Source organism: Siphateles boraxobius, unplaced genomic scaffold, assembly GCF_051911475.1.
Source record: "Siphateles boraxobius isolate OS27281-9 unplaced genomic scaffold, OSU_SipBor_1 32, whole genome shotgun sequence".
NCBI classification, from domain to species: Eukaryota; Metazoa; Chordata; class Actinopteri; order Cypriniformes; family Leuciscidae; genus Siphateles; species Siphateles boraxobius.
In genome coordinates this window covers 2,528,181-2,547,049 of record NW_027508942.1, presented here as the reverse complement: position 1 = coordinate 2,547,049, position 18,869 = coordinate 2,528,181, and the positions used below count along the sequence as shown (strand labels likewise).

The following is an 18,869-nucleotide window of genomic DNA, read 5'->3' as shown; positions in this document are numbered from 1 at the left end:
TCTCCATCCTTATCCTCGGTACGGGCTCGCCTATCACGGCAGGCTGGTCTCCACGGTCTGCGGTCGGCACGTGCAACTTCTCCGTCATGTCACTTGCTGGTGGTGGATGGTTGGTCCCTGGCGGTGATGGAGTGGGGCTAGTGGTGATGTCATCCTTAGCAGGGCCGATGGTTAAAGGTGAATTGTTGTTCACCAGCACTCACTCCACGAATATGGCGAAATCCTCCTTCTGACCACTAGCTCAGGCTGGTGGGATAAAATACACAGAGCGAGGGGTCTGGGTAGTGTGCCTGGCACGCAAGCTGGATAAAGTCACTAGTGTGTTCTTCCAGCGGGCGGTCTCTCTGCTCCAGGAAGAGAAGCCGGACGGCGGGTAGAGCCATAGGGGGAAAAAACAGAGGAATAAACTGAATGAAAAAACAGAGCCAAAAAAAAAAATATTCACTGTTAGGTCCGTTATTCTGTCAAGTTACATGTAGGACAAAGCTCATGGAGATGAATAATACGTAGAAATAACTTTTAATAACCAAACTCTCAAGAGAAACACCAAACACACGGACAAAGACTGAAGGAGAACACAAGGTATAAATAAATACACAGGGACTAACAAGATAACTAATGAGGTGATTGACAATGCACAGATGATAGACATGACTTATTAGAACAATCATGGAACACTAGGTCACAGGACTGAACCGAAAACACAATGAAGGGGGGAAACACAGATCATGTAACGGGTATAGTACAATAACAAAAAATAATCTTGATTATATCATTTTTTAGACTTTAAATATATTTAAATATAATTTACATTTATTTTACACAGTTAAAGCATTATAGTATCGCATGTCGGAACATTATTTAATGAGTTATCGCATATTGCATTTTTCTTCAAGATCGTGCAGCCAAAAGATTTGTAATATAATATGGACTTTTATACCACTTTCATATTGGTTTTTGGTCTTTGGAGTTTTGTAATATGACTCTGGAGCTTAGAAATACGACAATATGATGGTTAACCCAAAAATGAACATTCTATAATCATTTACTCACACTCATGTTGTTCCAAACCTGTATAACTTCTGTGACACGCCAATGGAGACATTTTGGAAAATGTCTATTTTTGTCTGTCCACACATTAAAAGTCAATTGGGTTCAATGTTTTTTTTTTCTAACCTTTTGACTTTCATTATATGGCGTAAAGCAGTGGACACGTTCTTCACAATGTCTTTCTTTGTGTGCCAAAGAAGAGAACAATACAGGTTTGGAACGACATTTAAATTTTTAGGTGAACTATCCCTTTAACATTGTGGTAATTTTGTGTCTAAAAAAGTGTCTGTCTGTGCGTCACATCTCTTTTCACCCTTAATAGAGCTGAATGATCCACACTGACAGCTTTCTCGGAAACACAATGAAGCTGTTTTTTGAATTGCTGATAATTCTGTTGCTTTAGATAAGGATTGATGTGTTGAGCTTGGAGACAGAAATGTGATTCTAAACCTTGATGTCTCCCTCTGCTTCTTTTCTCCTCTCTTCTCCTCACCTAAAATTCAATATCATTGTTATCTAAAAGTTCATAGTGGTAAAAAAAAAAAAAACTAAATTACTTTCAGAATCACTCTAAAAGCCTGTCCCAATGTTTATTTTTGTGTGAAAGTTAGCAAGAATCAGCCCAGGTGTGTAACTGAAGTACACTACTGATGACATCAGTAATGCGATCAAGGTCATTCAGACCTGGAGTGCAACAGTGTCTGATTGGTCGTGACTGACGGGATTTCTCGGTAAATACTAGTATACTGACAGGGGAACTGATTGTGCTGTTTATTTGCATGCACTGTCTTTTGTAAGTTATTTCCCAGCCAACATTTGTATGGTGGGCCCATATGGATATGAAATGGGCTGAAAAATGGGCCTCATATAGGATTGTCTGCGGGTTCCAAAATGGCCCCATGTTAATTGCCCGGACGGATTTCATGCAGGATTGCACTTGCAACTAGGTGGGACCCAAGTGGGCAACATGCACAAGACCCATCTCGGTCCCAGCTTTAGAGCCAGATTCGCAAATATTGCAGAGTTCTTGGATATGAGATATGCTGGAAACTACTGTGATCTGTCATAATTTATGACAGTACATAAATGCTCCATCTGAATCGGTTCTTTAACTCTTTTCCTGCCATTGACAGGATGGCAACTACACTTGACTTTTACGATTAAAACACACGATGAAACTAATTGTTTGATGCTGCAAAGAATGACAATTACAGTGGTTCTCACGATGCAGAATGACTATTTCAGCACATTTAGGACCCGGTTAAACTAGATTGCAGGTACACAACTGTTATAAGTGATTGATTGTGTCCTTTTTGTAGTTTTTATTTAGTCCCTTTACCATGAGGAGTTTAAATGTTTGACATTTATCGCATTAAATGTCTGACTGCATGCCATAAATGTGTATTATACAGATTTTTGCTGTGAAAACGCCCATCTGCTTACACAATTTCACAACTATCCCTGCATGGCAAACTTGAACATGATCTGTGACCCCATGCTGAAAATCTTCAGCTTCAGCAGGTGCATGTGGGAGATTATGTACACCTGCAATCTGCTCTATGGAGAGACATTTCCTCCCTTGTGCATTACAACCTCAGAGATACTGTATATAGCAAATATAGCAAATATATTATGTTTAAATCATTGTCTCATGCAGTACATTTACCTAGTTACTGTATTAAAAAGAAACATTATGAGAACAGAAAAGATACAGATATTCAGAAATAACAACAACAGCAACAACTCAGTGTGAGGAAGTAACTAACTAAAAGTAGGGGTGCCTCTAACTTGACTATATTTTAAAGTACAATGGCAGTAGCTTCACAGTTTCTGTAGCTTTTCCAGTAATGAGGTACTTTTTTTTGCTACATAGCTAGCTTTGTTACACTGTATTGCACAAACAGCTTTACAGCTGAGTGAGCTGAGCTAATAAGCTCTCCTAAAATATAAAATGTCTTCTCTCTCATATAAATCACTGGGATGTCTGATTCAGTTTAATGTCATTTCATTCAGGAGGTTCATTTAGGTTCACCCATTTTCAACTGGATAAAACAAAAAAGAAAAACAATTTACAAGTCCTAGGCTATATATATATGTTATATATATATATATTAGAGGTGGGCATAGATACATTTTTTAATCTAGATTAATCTCACTGGAATCTTGGAATTAATCTAGATTAAAATGGCTCATTTGAATTCTGCCGAAGGCATTCAGAATATGTGTGCTACCCAACTAATGACTAAAAGTAAGTCTTTGAGAATAGTTCGCCTCGCGTAGGGATGTGAATTTCTGCCAAAAATGCCATTCGACAATAGAGGAGCAAAAGTCGAATATCGGTCAAAAAAAAATATAAAATAAAATAAATAAATAAAACGCACAAATACAATGACAGAAAGGGAGGCCAATTTTAATCTTTAGCGATTTGTCATCAAACAAACTGTTTATTAATTGAACAGGTAACATGTTTTCGTCGTTTTTTTTTTTAACATAGTAGCCTAGGCTAATTGGAAGAAGAAAAAAACAAAAAGCACGACGTAGCTACAGTCCGTTTTTACATCACCAAACCAGATGCTCGTTAGATCAGAAAATAATGTCATATGTTTTAATGATTTTATATGAACCTGCCTTTACCGGTGTTCTGACGATTTGTGCTGCCTTGTCGAAAAATGCTACCGTAACGCGAATCGATAGCAGAGTCTGTCGATTTGTGCTGCCTTCGCAAAAAAAATGCTACCCGAGCGCGAATCGATCACAGAGAATCTTGATTCATTCCCTATTGTTTCCATAATTGTGTAAATCTCACATTATTATGACATCGTTATTTCATTTAAATCAGGGTAGGTGTATGGGGAGCATATTTTGATGTTTTAAATGAACTAGCAATTATCACTTTTGATATAACAAGTGAAAATGACATTATTATATGAAATACAATTATAATAAAATTTGAAGTTAAGAGTGCAGTATACTGTACTGTTTTTATTTTTTAAAACGGTGTGAAAAGTAAAAAATTATCATCAAATATTAATCTTTGACCTGTCAAAGTTTCCTACAAGTCTCCACAGAAAGGATGCATAGATTTATGGGCGTGGTAAGCAGAAGAAAAATTAGTCTGCACATGCGCATAACCAGTAAGTAGCACATCTCGATGGGTAGCATGAATCGTCAGAACACCGGCAATAGCCTCGTCCTTTTTAAACAAATTAGTTTCAATCAATGTAAACTATTCGTGTGACTATGCCCCTGCGCAATACACACACATTACCGCGGGATGGCGGGTGTTCATCTCATAAACTGTACACAATGGTAGCTTATTTATTTTGTAGCCTATAAATTAATGTATATGTCCGACGGATAATGTCATACTTTTTAGTAGTGCTATCGTGGCGTAATAATCTGTTTGGTTGTAAAATGTATTACCTGAATGAAATGAAATGAAATCGAATGTATCGTCCTGTGGAATCATTCATTCACAGATCTTGCATTTGCAGATTTGCTTTCACTAGACTAAACTGTAGCTCTTGGTGTTCTTAAATCTTCCTGTTACGACTCCGAGTCGAGTGTGATTGAACGCGCTTCAGTGATTCAGTGCGTGAGAAACTGAACAGAACTGATTCGCGAACCGATTTAGACAGATCTGCCAACTTGTTTGATGAAGTCTTTGAACAGAATCGACCCAAAAGAGTGATTCATTTGTAAATTGAGCATCCCTCATGCCCATAAAAAAGATACAGCGCGCTTGGAATAAACTCATTTAACAACGTGTAAAGTAACGAGAGGAACGATCAACGTAACATTTCTTTACACCTTGTGTCCCTGACAGGAAAATACCCTGCTGCGCGATTTGCGCGAAAATATAACGATATTCGATGGCTATTTTTCAAAAGCTATTTTATGATCCCAACCCAACTTTGAGAATAGATTAATGGCGATATTTTTTTTTCCGCCCGATAAGAGTCTCACGTTAACGCCGATAACGGCCCACCACTAATATATATATATAGGACTTGTAAATTGTTTTTCTTTTTTGTTTTAACCAGTTGAAAATGGGTGAACCTAAATGAACCTCCTATATACATTATATATATATATATATAACCCATATAACAAGCACTTTTCACTATTTGGTTGAATTAATGTTCTAGAGGAAAAATGTTTCCCTGTGGTGAGAAGTCCAGAGGTAAAAGCACTAAATGATATAGAGTAAGTTTACTTTGATAACGCCTTTAAAGGTCTTCTGAGAAGAACAACATTCATAAGTAGTGGTGCTAAAGTGGAAAAGGCAAAACTTACAGTTTCTTTTATTATATGGCCATTGGAATCTGCTGAGGAAAAAAATCAGCTCTTCACTTAAAAAAATAACTGTCAAGTCCTGCAAAGATTCAACAAAGCCACACAATATCTCAAGTCTCCGGCACTGACATATCCAGAAAGAGAGTGCTGGAAAAAGTCTGACAGTTTTTGAACACAAAAACACATCGAAAATTGTGCATGCCAAGTGTTGTTTCATTTAACACACATATTTCATTATTGAAAAGAAATCACAGAGCTGTCACAAGATTAATGGAGATTTTTAACATTTCACTTTTTATTGGCCAATATTTCTCATCTGAGGACTGGAAGATGCTGTCTACATGCCAGACCAAACCTGTCATCAATTAAAAATGCTCAGAAGTCCTTCGTGACTCACATGGGAAAGTTGAGAGGAAGACATTGATTTCTTTCGACTCTCTTGCATAATTTCATGCTCCATCAAGCACATCATACAACTTTCATGAACAATGGAGACTAGAGAATAAAGTATTGTTGTGCTCTTAGTCATCATTATTACAGTAATGGCCTGTCTTACATTCTTAGAACGGTGATTCGACCGTTACCCTATATGAAAGTTAGTGGACATGTAGTTGCAAAGTTACTTATGGTTAGTAGAATGTCTAAAGTGGACCACAATATGGTGTGACCCTTGTTAGTCCAACCAACCCTCGTTTGTCCCTTTGTTTAGAGAAACTGGTTTGAAATCATTTTTAATGATGCTTTTAATTTGATACATTTGTATTAATTTATCATTTAAATTTTAGAATAATTTGTTTAATATCTTAAAAGCGTACTTAATGTAATTTCCATAAAGTATTAAACACTGCTATGGTTATCTTATCTTCTTGTCTGCACTTGAACAATGAACAAATTATACTTATTTATTGTTGATATCTAACTCTCATTACAGTATTAGTAGACTGTTAGGTTAGGGTTAGGATTTGGATTAGAAGAATAAGTTTACATGTAGTTATTCATGCAGAGTTATTTATAGTCAGTAGAATGTCTGTTGGGAGCCTCAAACTAAAGTGTAACTCAAACGAGCAGTCCAACTCAGGCCATTGTTGCTCAGACCAGAGGAGCCTCCTGGTGTCACTATATAATTCAGACAAAAATCATGTTTGTTTTTTTTCATTGCCAGCCATTCAAAAGTAGCCATTAATTCTGCCTGAATAAAAATGTTATAGACTTCTGTTCTGCATTTAAAATGACTTATTAAATAATTCAGAGGATGGTCCACATGTAGGCCTATTCTATGATAAGTGCATTCAAGTGCTTTTAAACCATTTAAGAGCCATAAGGCACCTTGAAAAGTGTCCACATCCGCCTTGGCGCCAGTCGCTAGTGTGTCTTTTTGTAATTGAGCTGCAACCAGTGTTGCGTCTACGATTTACAGCCCAAACGCTCACTAAAACATGCTCCCACTCCAAGAAAAACCCACTCAAAACTGCCAAAATAATGTGATAGAATTTGATTTTATTCCCAATCAAACCAATCGAGGTTGATAAGCACAATTTTTAATCTCCTTAAAACAAAATAATGATGACAAAATAATAATATTAAGATAAATTTCCCAGAAAAAACTATCAAAACAGGGCAAAGACATTTAAGAGAATAAGCAAATGACTAAAATGTCCAGGTGGAAACTGTCAAAATGCCAGTCAAGAAATTAACTGATAACTTTAACCCTTGAAAAAACAGATCCATCATTTTTAATGTCAACACAGTAACAATAAGCCAATTTAAGTGAAAAAAGTGCCCAATATAAAGGATCAGAATAAGCAACATAATTGGCAGGCATTTCACACACGTTAATGCACACACCACAGCCAAAACGTGTGTATCATACGACTGTATGATAATCTGACAACAAAAAAATGACAACAACAACAATGTGCTTACCTTTTTACCTTCAGACAGAACTACATTACATCTTTCGTGAAGCACTTAACATACCGCACTTAGCACAGTAAAAACTGATTAATCATTGATTCCAGCGTCTTTCAGCTGCTGTCGGGGACGAGGAGAGTGCAGTCTAGACTGGGGTGACTAACGTCTGTCCCGGAGAGCCTCAGTCCTGCAGAGTTCAGCTCCAACCCTTATCAAACACACCTGAACAAGCTGATCAACGTCTGAAGGGTTATAGAAAGATACAGCCAGGTGAGTTTTTATCAGGGTTGGAGCTCAAATCTGCAGGACTGAGGCTCGCCAGGACCGACGTTTGCCACCTCTGGTCTAGACGGTTTAAAAGTTGCAGATGTCCGCTGATTGGCTAAAAGTGTGTGCTCGTTGGCGACCGCAACAACACCAACGCCTGTGTGTCATGATGACTGCTTTTATGGAGTATATGCACACTTGAGTTTTGTTTATTAACCAATTTGACTATAAAAATGTGATGTTTGCCGAACTGACCCCAAACCAGCCCAATTTTTTACCCGCACAATCAAATTAAAAAACGTCCAATTAGGCAGGAATCCGCTCAATCTGGCAACATTCAGACCAGAGTCCTGAAAGCCTTTCTTTTGGAGCCGTTTTTGACTCAAACTTGAACTTCTAAACCGCACCACCGTGAATCCCACACAGAGATGACACCGAAATATTTTATTTCATATATTTCTGAGAATACCCAGAATTTTGTCAGCAATTGTTCTTGTTAACTGTTAAATATGAGGCCCAAATAACAGTTACATAGAAGAAGAAGAATGAAATGTGAGAGCAATAATGACAATAAACACGTTAGAAACGGACCGAGTCAAGCAGTCATCATCCGAGCTTGAAGCCCACAGTCCTGTCATCTGAGGTAAATAATTCATACGATTGAGTTTGAGAAAGGTTTGAATTTCAAGGAGGGAGTGGGCTGAGAGGAATGGAGTGTGTTAGGAGAGCGTGTCAGAGAATCTCTGCGAAGTTTGAAGAAGGTTCCTGTCGGGAAGCACAGATCATTTATTGTGACTTCATTTGCACAGAGAAAGAGAAATCTCTTTCATTGCTCTGTGCCGTGGTGATGACGGCGTATGAATCTCAATTCTTCAGCTTGTTAAAAACAGGCCTTTCGTGAGTCGAAGTTATGAGCTGCAGAAATATAAAATAAAAAGACAGGCAACTTTTCAAGCCATGCTGATTTCACCAAATAAATATTCAGGAGCATTTTTCATCTGAATAAAAATATTCAGTGCATTCAGTTGAAATTATGGTGATACCCGACTCCAGTTAAAAGAATTACTTGTTCCATATACTTCCAAATTGAATTGGAAGTACTGCAGTAGGTTGTCTGATTTTTTTATTATGACTTTGTTTTCTCTCATCAACATGAGAGAATAATTACGGCAGTCTCATGGGAAAGCAACACCTGATGTTGCCTCCTGTCATTTGAACCTATAGTATTAGCAGAAGATGTGTTAATCACAGTGGCTCACCGGTGGCAACAGATTGAGCCTTTACTAGTGGGAACGGCTATAACAGAAAAGATAAGAAAAGAGACACTGCCGTTCTGTTCATCAGACTACTGAAGGCCTAAATGGGCCAATATTCCCTAGATGTGAAAAATTAGATTTTTCTCTCATAGATCTGTCATATTCACTTTAGGAGCCCATACACTTTCCATTCTCCGCACCACAGCCCACTGCTTCCCGTTCAGTTATCCACCCTGACAAACAGAAAGAGGTACAAGACAGAGATTGTTTTTCCTCGAGCCTTTTGAATTCCATGAATCCTGAAAGAGACGTTCTATAATTCATGTTACTGATGTAAACAGACTCCAACAGAGTCACTATCACACAGATGTATGGTGAATCAAAGGGACATTTCAGAGCATGGGATGTTGTGATATACAGTTAAGGCACTTACCTAACATAATAATCATTTTGTTTAATTTTGATAGTAAAAACATTTGTATGGATTTACAGCATGTTCATGGCAGTACACAGTATTTGTGTAGTTTCAATGTATTTGATAGAAGTTGGCTGCATTTATTTGATCAAAAACTATAGTAAAATCAGCAATATTGTGAAAAATTATTTTTGATGAATAGAAGTTTCAAAATTACAACATTTATTTGAAATATTAATATTTTGTAACATTATTTAATGTCGTTACTGTCAATTCTGATCAATTTAATGCATCCTTTAAAATAAGAATTAAGATAATTATATAAATATATGTAAATAATTGTATTCGTTCAAATAAATCAAACAATAAAAAAATGTTTTTTGTAATATAATGTTAAAATGTATGCTATGATATAATTTTTTTTTTCAATTTAGTCAGATGGTGTAGTTACAAAATCTTGGTAAACCTTGTCAAAAGCTTAATGTAGGGTATAAACGAACATCATCATTGTCACATGACATCAGCGTCACCAACTCTAAGCCTCAGGCTACTTTTTTAGTGTTTGTTTAATTATTTTTTTTTTAAATGTGGAAAAAATCACAAGAGGGTTTTACTGATGCATTTGTTTTCACCACAGATGTTATTTTAGCCATTTAACCAAAAACTAATTCAAAAAACCCATTGACTTCAAGCTTCTTCTCTGTTCGGCTTCTTCCTGTTTCTGTTCCAATCACTGAAATAAAACATGCAGTTCTAGTTCAGTGGTTGCTCTACTTAGCACCATCAGGCCTGAAAAATTACCACGGAGAAAGCTAAATATTTTATGTTAGGCCCAATTCTATAAGTAAATCTTACTTTCCAGATTTACACTCGAATCTAATTTTGTTTGACCTCGTAAAATATAGCTGACACACAGTCCGACCCGCACATTTTCTATTGTATTAATGTCATCCAGGGCTGGGTTTATATGAAATAGTTGATACCACAATCAGCGTTGAGGGTAATGCATTGCAAGAAACTCAAAAAAGTAATCAGATTACATTTTCAAGTAACTAGTAAAGTAACACATTACTCAGGGATGCAAACACATGTATGGTCAAAAAAGAGAGAGGTTATCGAAGCCCTCGCCCCGCGGCAAATATCCATAATTGTGATGAATTTAATCCTTTGTAAGTTATCATTTTGCAGTATAAGATTACAGTTAACACCTTTAAATATTACATAAATGTATTATGTATTTTTATTAAACTTAATGAGTGTATAAATCAGCAGCAAAAAGTAATTCTTGAAAAAATCTGCACAGTAATTTTATAAAAACTCAACATGTTAATAAAAACAAATTACTATTAGTACTCTTATAGAATTCAATCATGCAATCATACATTTCACAATTTTATATTTATATATGAATGTCAAGAATTCAGACGTGTATATATTTATATAGCCTACACTACACTACACAGAAATAATATACAATTAAATTATACTTATTTTAAATGTATTGTGCAGGATAGGTATAAAAAAATAGGCTTTTAATAATCTTTCAGTGCGCAAAACCATGAAGGCTTCAAAACAGAGTCGTTTAAAAACAGCAACAAACATAATATACAAATACACAAAATAAAGTAATTTTATGCAAATCCACAGCCTTTTATCTACAGATCAAGCACTATAATGTGAATATATCATATTGGAGAGAGTTTTACCGTGCATCCTGCTGTAACCGGACGTGGCGCGCGCGCTGTTTGAATACTGAATGGAGAATGATTGACAGCCGCAGAGGAGGGAAAACGACTTTCCGTAAACTTTAATTTAATGATGTAAATAGACTTCTGTCCCTCACATTAAGCTGTGGAATGGCTTCAGATGACTTTGTGAAATTATAATAAGACCCTATCAGTCTCAGACCCAAGTCACCGAAACTGACGTGAAAAAAGCGTGAGGCGCCGAAAAGCGCGCTGTTTGCATCCCTGATTACTTTTCAATTTAAACCAAAATACCTGAGTTACTTTTTCAAATATACACAAGTTACTTTGTTTTCTTATTTATTGACTGACAGCTCTCCTGTCCCCATGTAGAGAGATATCAGGATGAGTGCAGAGGATTTGTCTGTGAACATGATGATTATTGTAGTACTAGACTAAATATGAACTCATCTCACTTGCACAAAAATCGTATTTCGAGACCGACTCGGAGGAGTGATACGTGGCACTGAAGCGAGCTCCGCAGAAGACTTCTTCCCGACAGTCAAAGCGGCGTTACGTCACAAAAGTGTGGACTCAGAGAAAGACTGCGAGTGTTCAGGTTGCCATTTGGGACAGGGCCTAAGAGTGTTGAACTTTCGTTTTCTGTGTCTTATTCTTCTTCAATACAGAACATTAGCAGCTGAGAGGTTTCTTTGGGCTACGTCCTCTACTGTACAGCCTAGAATTTGCATTTCATTCAGTCTAAGGCTTATTCGTTTCACTTTTGAACAACAAACAAGAAAGCCTAGCCCAGGTGAGAAAAAGTAAAGCGAAAGTATAATGTAAGACAATGACAATGACAAGACAATGATTTGCTTTTTTAGGGACTAACATAATATTGTAATGCATTACTTTTAAAAGTAACTTTCCCCAACACTGACCACAATAATAGATCACAATGGAAGATACTCATTTAAATAACTGCATAGTAGCATCAGGAAAGTCTGTAAAGTGGAAATGGTGGAAATACACTGTGAATTCTCAGGTTCATCCATGATACGATCAGCATGTGTTTAAATCTATTAGTGATCTTGTTTGCCAGTTGTATGTGTAATTTAATTTAAGTGAGTAATTAGGTTTTGCAGATCTTCGATTCAGAGCTCTTTAATCTCTCACTAATCTGTCTTTCTTATCGTCGACAGAACCAGTCCAGTTAAGCCAGACCACATCAATTCCAAGATAAAATTTAATTTCATTGACTTCATTTGTCTTAATTACCAAACAGTTAACAGGGAAAAAGAGGATGAAAAATTCTTGCAGTTTAAACAGTTACTAATGCAAATTATTTACATATTTTTCATTGTCTCTCTTTTTGTATAATATGCATAAAATGTCCCTACCTGACAGCTATCACGGAGTTAGATGTCACTTTATATATGTTACACATATGTAAGGAACTCAGCTTTTTGGAAATATTAATAATCAATAATATCTTGTTATTATTAATTATAAATATTTGGGTCAGCTAATTGGATTAACTTGATGTGGCTGAATTAATATTACAATCAATTAATCAGTTCTTCCAACGAACTCTTTTGATTATTAATTTATTCTAAGAAAAGGGTATCTTCCCTGGCCACCGAAGAATAATTATTTCTTCGCCTGTACAGTACTTTGAGCCAGTAGCAAAACCGTGATCGTAAAGTGACTTGTATTGCAAACAAAACAGAACCAAATACATATTATGTACAGGTTTTATTAACTAAATATAGATATTTATATGAATATAAATAAACTAAACAACATAAACACATGAATACATACATAGGGTAGTGATAGGATGAAATTGGAAACCGGAAGAGGGTCTATGAGAAGAACCATCAGAATTTCATTTTCACATTTCATTGAATTGAATACTTGCATTTGTAGTGGGAACAATTCTTGGAGTTGTTGAAAATTTAAGTCGTTGATGGTTCCGGCAGTGTCAAGTGGAAGTTGGTTGAGAGTTCTCTTTCTCCAGGAACGCACGACTGGTTTGGTCAGGGCCTGGGACTCTGTTGAGGCCACGCCGAGCACCCAGGAGAAGTGAGGAAGTCGGAAGAGTGGGTGATTGGAGTCGTTGTTGGTTGGAGTCTTTGTTCCAAAACTCCTGAGATTGTCCTTGGTTCTTTGTGAGAGAGTCTTCTCTCTCCTGCCTGAGCCCATATCTGGTTGGATTGAGGCCTGCTGGGCCCTGGGGCCCCCGTGGAGGGGGAGGGGGTTCCCCAGTAACACCAGAACAGTGTTGCGGCTGGATGAAAGAACTAAGAGAGGGCGGTCACATGTGGACTGTCTCTAATAAGGCCTGGAAAAGATCCTCCCCTAAGGGTTGAACTCGACCAATCAGAAAGGTGACATGTCTGAGAGGGAAAGTGGCTCTTAGTTGATTTATGGATCTTTGTCCCTAGCATGATTATACCTTCATTAATGCTCAGATAGCTATAACACATCCACACTGCATTCTAGAAGAAGGTGATGTACATCAAAGTGTGAGTCATTAAACGAGGATTAATTAGGTAGGAGGCATGATACAGGTGAGGTTACATTGATCGTTAGTTGGTTGTATACCAGGATACATACCATAATATATAGCTAATAGTACACGAGACAGTAAACCATTTACACTGTTTCTTTCACAGTTTTATGCATGTTCATTTATAGATCAGTTAGTCTATGATTAACGCAGCAAAGTCTGTTTTAAAGAGGGTTTCTGTTTCATAGTCTCTCTCTTGAGTATGTGGCCACATTCCTCGGAGGTCGTAAAATCTCCTTATCATGCCCTGTAACATGACACTGTTTCTGCCCTTGTGTTTGTTCATTTGGGCTGTGTGAGGAGTTTCATAAACCTTTTTATATAATGAATAATTAGTATGTGTCTGATTGGTCCATACCCTACACATACTACAGACACAACATAACAATGAAGCCGAGTTCAGAGTTAAGCTTTAGGTCATGTGTGTGATCAACTAGAAACTGAGTGATAAAATGTCCAAACAAGCAGTCCTTACTCAAGCCATTGAACAATTCATAAAGCCTGCAAAAATTCCCAACAAGCTCCATTTGTGTCACGCTTGGTTGTAGAGAGCCATGGCGAAAGGTGTAGATAACAAAAACAGCCTTAAACAGCCACAATATTTCTAAAATTTAAATAAAGTGACAAATTAACTTAATGTCTGTTTGTAAATCAAAACGTCATAGAACAAATAGTCAAATAATATGGTTTGAAAAAGAAGTCCACATTTAACCACACATATTGATGAACCATTGCAGCATGAAAAGAAGATTAAGACATGTTTCATAAGCTTACGTTCCACAGCGTCTAAGCAGACCAGTACAGGTCTATAGTTTTTTTTGTATTGCAATAGGGTAAAAAAAACATATAGTGTAACATATTCGGCGTAACGGGAAACAAACCAATAAGAGCTTTATATCACATTCCCTTTAAGAGCATGATGAACGATTGCACTTGCTACTATTATAACGGCGCATTTACCAGGCGCGCTTCAGAATCGGTTCACAGCCGAGGAGATCGATGTTCTCGCCAGGCCCGTAAAAGAAAGAGAAGTGACATTGGGGAATGGACAAACCCAACTAAATCAGCTTCGGTTAAACATGCATATAATAATTTGGGTAAATGTGTAAGCTTTATGCCTATTTTCCCCATCGTCATGGACACAACAATGATTTCCCTCGTGTTTTAATATTTTTCCTAATTTGCAAAAAGTTAAATGCATCTGTGTAGTAGATGAGAGAATCATCTACAGTGTATGCGCGTTGTTCACAATCTGTATTATGTCCAAGCATGCGCGCTTAAAATAGCATCTGAATGTACGCGCAACAGCCATTGACTTTAGACTAGGTTATTTCTGGTCAGTGGCGCAATTGTTTTATAGAACAGCAAAATAGCATGAGGGAAAGTTTGCGCCGGAACACGCCTCCTCTTTGCGCTGAACCACCCCGGGGAGTCCGCTTTGCGCGGGTGCAAAATAGGAATGATACATGGGTCAGTGTACAAAGTCATTTGCGCCGGGTGCAAGATAGGGCCCATAGAGTTATTATGAAAATGTGTCCGCAAAAACGTCTTTCTTTCCCATTCTAATGAAAATGCATGCTGATCACTGGCTGTCATGTTTACTACTAGCAATTTTGCTTTATTCGGAAAGTCTGAAACTATTTTGCATGTATATGAAGAATTACTAACTTTGTTTTTTAGGGTCAGGACAGCTACAACCACCCACTCAAAAATGATTTTAATAGATTTTTTTTTATCTTCCTAAAGTGCACAAAACAATGGCTCTGTTGCAGGCCAAATATAAATGCATTGTTTAAACTTTTCTTGCAAAAACTCACATTCCACGTGAATAGGCCTTAAATCAAAGCAACAGTCCCGGGCCCTAAGACTCAATTAAATCAAGAGCTCAGGTGAAATCACCTTTTTCAAGGTGGGCTGGAGCTCCTGTTTATACCTGCAAGGGTACAATCATAAAGCATGCTTTTGCTCGGTGCTTACCCTCAAAATTAATTCTGTTTCTTCACCATTTCACAGACCTATCATCTGAGCCTGGATTTCTTGGACTGCAAAGCTGAGATAAGGAAACACGCTCAAGCTTATTCAAATGGGGAAATTGGTTTTGATCACATTGCTGTGGTTTTTGAGCTGTGGCGAAAATAACTCCTTAGTGAGTACTGGCCAGGCAGCGCTCCAACTCGATGAAGACGTCTTGACTGAGCAAGGATACAAAAACCGTCCATTCAGGGAGCTGCTGGCCCTATTCAGCGACTAACACAATTATACTCACACACACACACCTCCAACCGCTTTCATAAGGTCTAGGTTACACACACGTATACAAGCACACAGGAACCCCCACACACAGAGCCTTGTACTGTTTGTTTTTCGTTGATTATACAGGCGTTCGTTTCCAAGCTTTTCACCTAGACTCCACACTGCTGCATACAAGAAACACAATGCACTCTAACCAGAGCAGATGCTCAGAGACTTGAGTGTGTGCAGCATGATAATGCACTAAACCTTTGTACACCTTTTTGTTGTGAAAAATCTCAATTACACGTACTCAAACATAATCGTGGACGTACAAGCAAATACACATCTGTACGGCTCCATCGGTGGCAACGAAAATGCAAAGATAATTGTAAGCCGAAGTAAACTTCTTTGATATTGCTATTCATAATTTTATTAAAACTAATTAACAATATTTGCATATAGAAAAATGACTTGAATGTCAACAAACATGCAGACCTATTACAGGAGTACAGTAGGTTTCAGTAGGTATCAAATAACTTTTAATGAATTTAGCAATGAAATGCAATATGCGATTGACTTATTAATGTTACAGCAAAATGTAATGGGACAAATGTAAGATGTGTCAAATCAATTTCAATTATTTTCTAGTAGAATTTAAGCCATAAAATAATGACACATCTATAATGCATTTCTCCAGTTTTTCAGGGATACAGAGAGCATTTCTCTGACTTCTGAAAGTGAACAGCAAATATTTTACTATTTTAAAATTGAATTTCTGTTAAATGATTCATCCAGAATTGAGACAAATAAAATGGACGTCTAAACAAAGGGTATAGGGTTAAAGCTGCAGTATAGGGAGTTTTGAGAAAATGTTGAATTAGCCTGAAAATTTGAACAAGCACAACTTACAGGTCCAAAACCCCCTTGCTCTCTGCTTCGCTACAGCCCTCCCTCCACAGCTCCTCCCTCACAGCTCCTCCCTCCACAGCTCCTCCCTCCACAGCTCCTCCCTCCACAGCTCCTCCCTCACAGCTCCTCCCTCCACAGCTCCTCCCTCACAGCTCCTCCCTCCACAGCTCCTCCCTCCACAGCTCCTCCCTCCACAGCTCCTCCCTCCACAGCTCCTCCCCCACAGCTCCTCCTCCACAGCTCCTCCCCCACAGCTCCTCCCCCACAGGTCCTCCTCCACAGCTCCTCCCCCACAGCTCCTCCCTCCACAGCTCCTCCCCCACAGCTCCTCCCTCCACAGCTCCTACTCCACAGCTCCTCCCCCACAGCTCCTCCCTCCACAGCTCCTCCCCCACAGCGGAGCCTGCCGTTAACGCACAGGCTAATAAGCAGGACCACCGATGACGGCGGATTATAAACAGTTATGGAACATTCACTAATAGGGACGAAACATCAACAATATGCTTTACATTGACTATGGCCTGCCCATACTTTGACTACAAACTTGGTCCTCAAATCATTATGTATTTTGCAATACATGTAACTTTATAAGGTTGCACTCTTTCTATAAGTTATAAATAGCTACTAAGATAACGTTAAAGGATTAGTTCACTTTTAAAAAAAACTTTTGCTAAAAATTTACTCACCCCCATGTCATCCAAGATGTCCATGTCTTTCTTTCTTCAGTCGAAAAGAAATGAAGGTTTTTGATGAAAACATTCCAGGCTTTTTCTCCATGTAATGGACTTCAATAGGACACAAAAGTTTCGAGGACCAAATGACAGTTTCAGCGCAGCTTCAAAGGGTCTTATCTAGCGAAACGATCGGTCATTTCAAAAATAAATAAAAAACTTTACGTTTTATAAGCACAAATGCTCGCCTTGCTCTGTTCTGTGATGCACGTTCGTGATCCTGTTCGAACTCGTTCATCCAAATGAACGAATCTTTTTTCGAGTCATTAGGTTCGTTGAATGAATGAAATGACTCCGAAAAAGACTCGTTCAAAATGAACAAATCTTTTTTCGAGTCATTTCGTTCGTTGAATGAACGAAATGACTCGAAAAAAGATTCGTTCATTTGGATGAACGAGTTCGAACAGGAGAGTCAAAAACACGGTACGCGCTCGCGCTGTGCAAGAGAGGGGTGATCAGCGCGTACACGAGCGTGATTGACACTACTAAGACATTCCTCCTGGCTCTGATTGGTTGTTTCTGACCGGGAGCGGTGTATTTCTGCAAATGGCAGTAGGACCACAGGGAGGAGCTAGAGGAGCTTGATTTTTTTCACAGATTATCTGTCTCATATTCTACTTTCAGGACATAATGACAGTTTTAACAAATATTTGTTTATAAATGTTACCTACTGGAGCTTTAATTAACAGTTACCCTATGAATGTTATTAACACGTTTTATCAAAAGTACACCATGTAGTGTTTAAAAAACAAAATGCATCAATTTTGTAGAAGAACATTGTTTTGAATTTGACTATGTGTCTGAATATGATTTTCCTGTAATGTTTTTCGTGGGTTCTTTGGTGTGCATACATTTATGAATCATATGTTCCTTATATCATTTGGTTATTCGGTGTCCTTTTGGAGTCTCCAAGTGTCCTTTTTTTGGGACACACTTACATTTACCTTGAAAAAAAGTTTTGTGTGAATCACCCTTCAATCTTATGCTTTACTTTGCTGGATATAGCAAATGATAATATAATGAACGTGTTAAACAAGATAAATGGTGTATGCTAAATTTCACTATAAGGGTGTGATTAATTGTGATTAAAATGGTTTATTTATTGACAGCCCTAATATAAACACTTATAATAGGCTTACCAAAGTGAATCAGGGAAAGACAAAAACATATTTTGGAAGAAGGATTGATGATGCATTGATTAATTTTGAACAAAAAAAAGTACATAGTGTACCTTTCATGAATATTATTAAATATGAATGAATTAATAAATATTTATATTGATGTCCTTCATGAGTTGGTTTCCCCCACAATTCAAAGACATGCAATGAAGATGAGTTAGAGACACTAAAATGTCAGCCTCTCTGTGACCCTAAAGAGGATAAGCAGTTTGGAGAATGAATGGAAATTAATATTAATTAATATTAATTCAATATTTAATGCACATCTATATTTGCTAAACGGGCATTTAGATTTAATTCATTCACCTAATTTTGCTTTTTTGCTGTCACAGTTATGGACTGACTTCTGATGAACTCTAAGGAATAA

The 18,869-nt window shown here is 37.5% G+C and overlaps 1 long non-coding RNA gene across 1 annotated transcript in view; it reads left to right on the top strand.

Moving 5' to 3' along the window:
• Window positions 1–18,609, top strand: part of LOC143700839 (uncharacterized) — a 43,538-nt gene extending 24,929 nt beyond the window's left edge. Inside the window, exon 2 of the long non-coding RNA XR_013189653.1 lies at window positions 15,466–18,609. This is a non-coding gene — a long non-coding RNA (uncharacterized LOC143700839). The remainder of the gene's footprint in view (window positions 1–15,465) is intronic.
• Window positions 18,610–18,869: the final 260 nt, after the last annotated feature.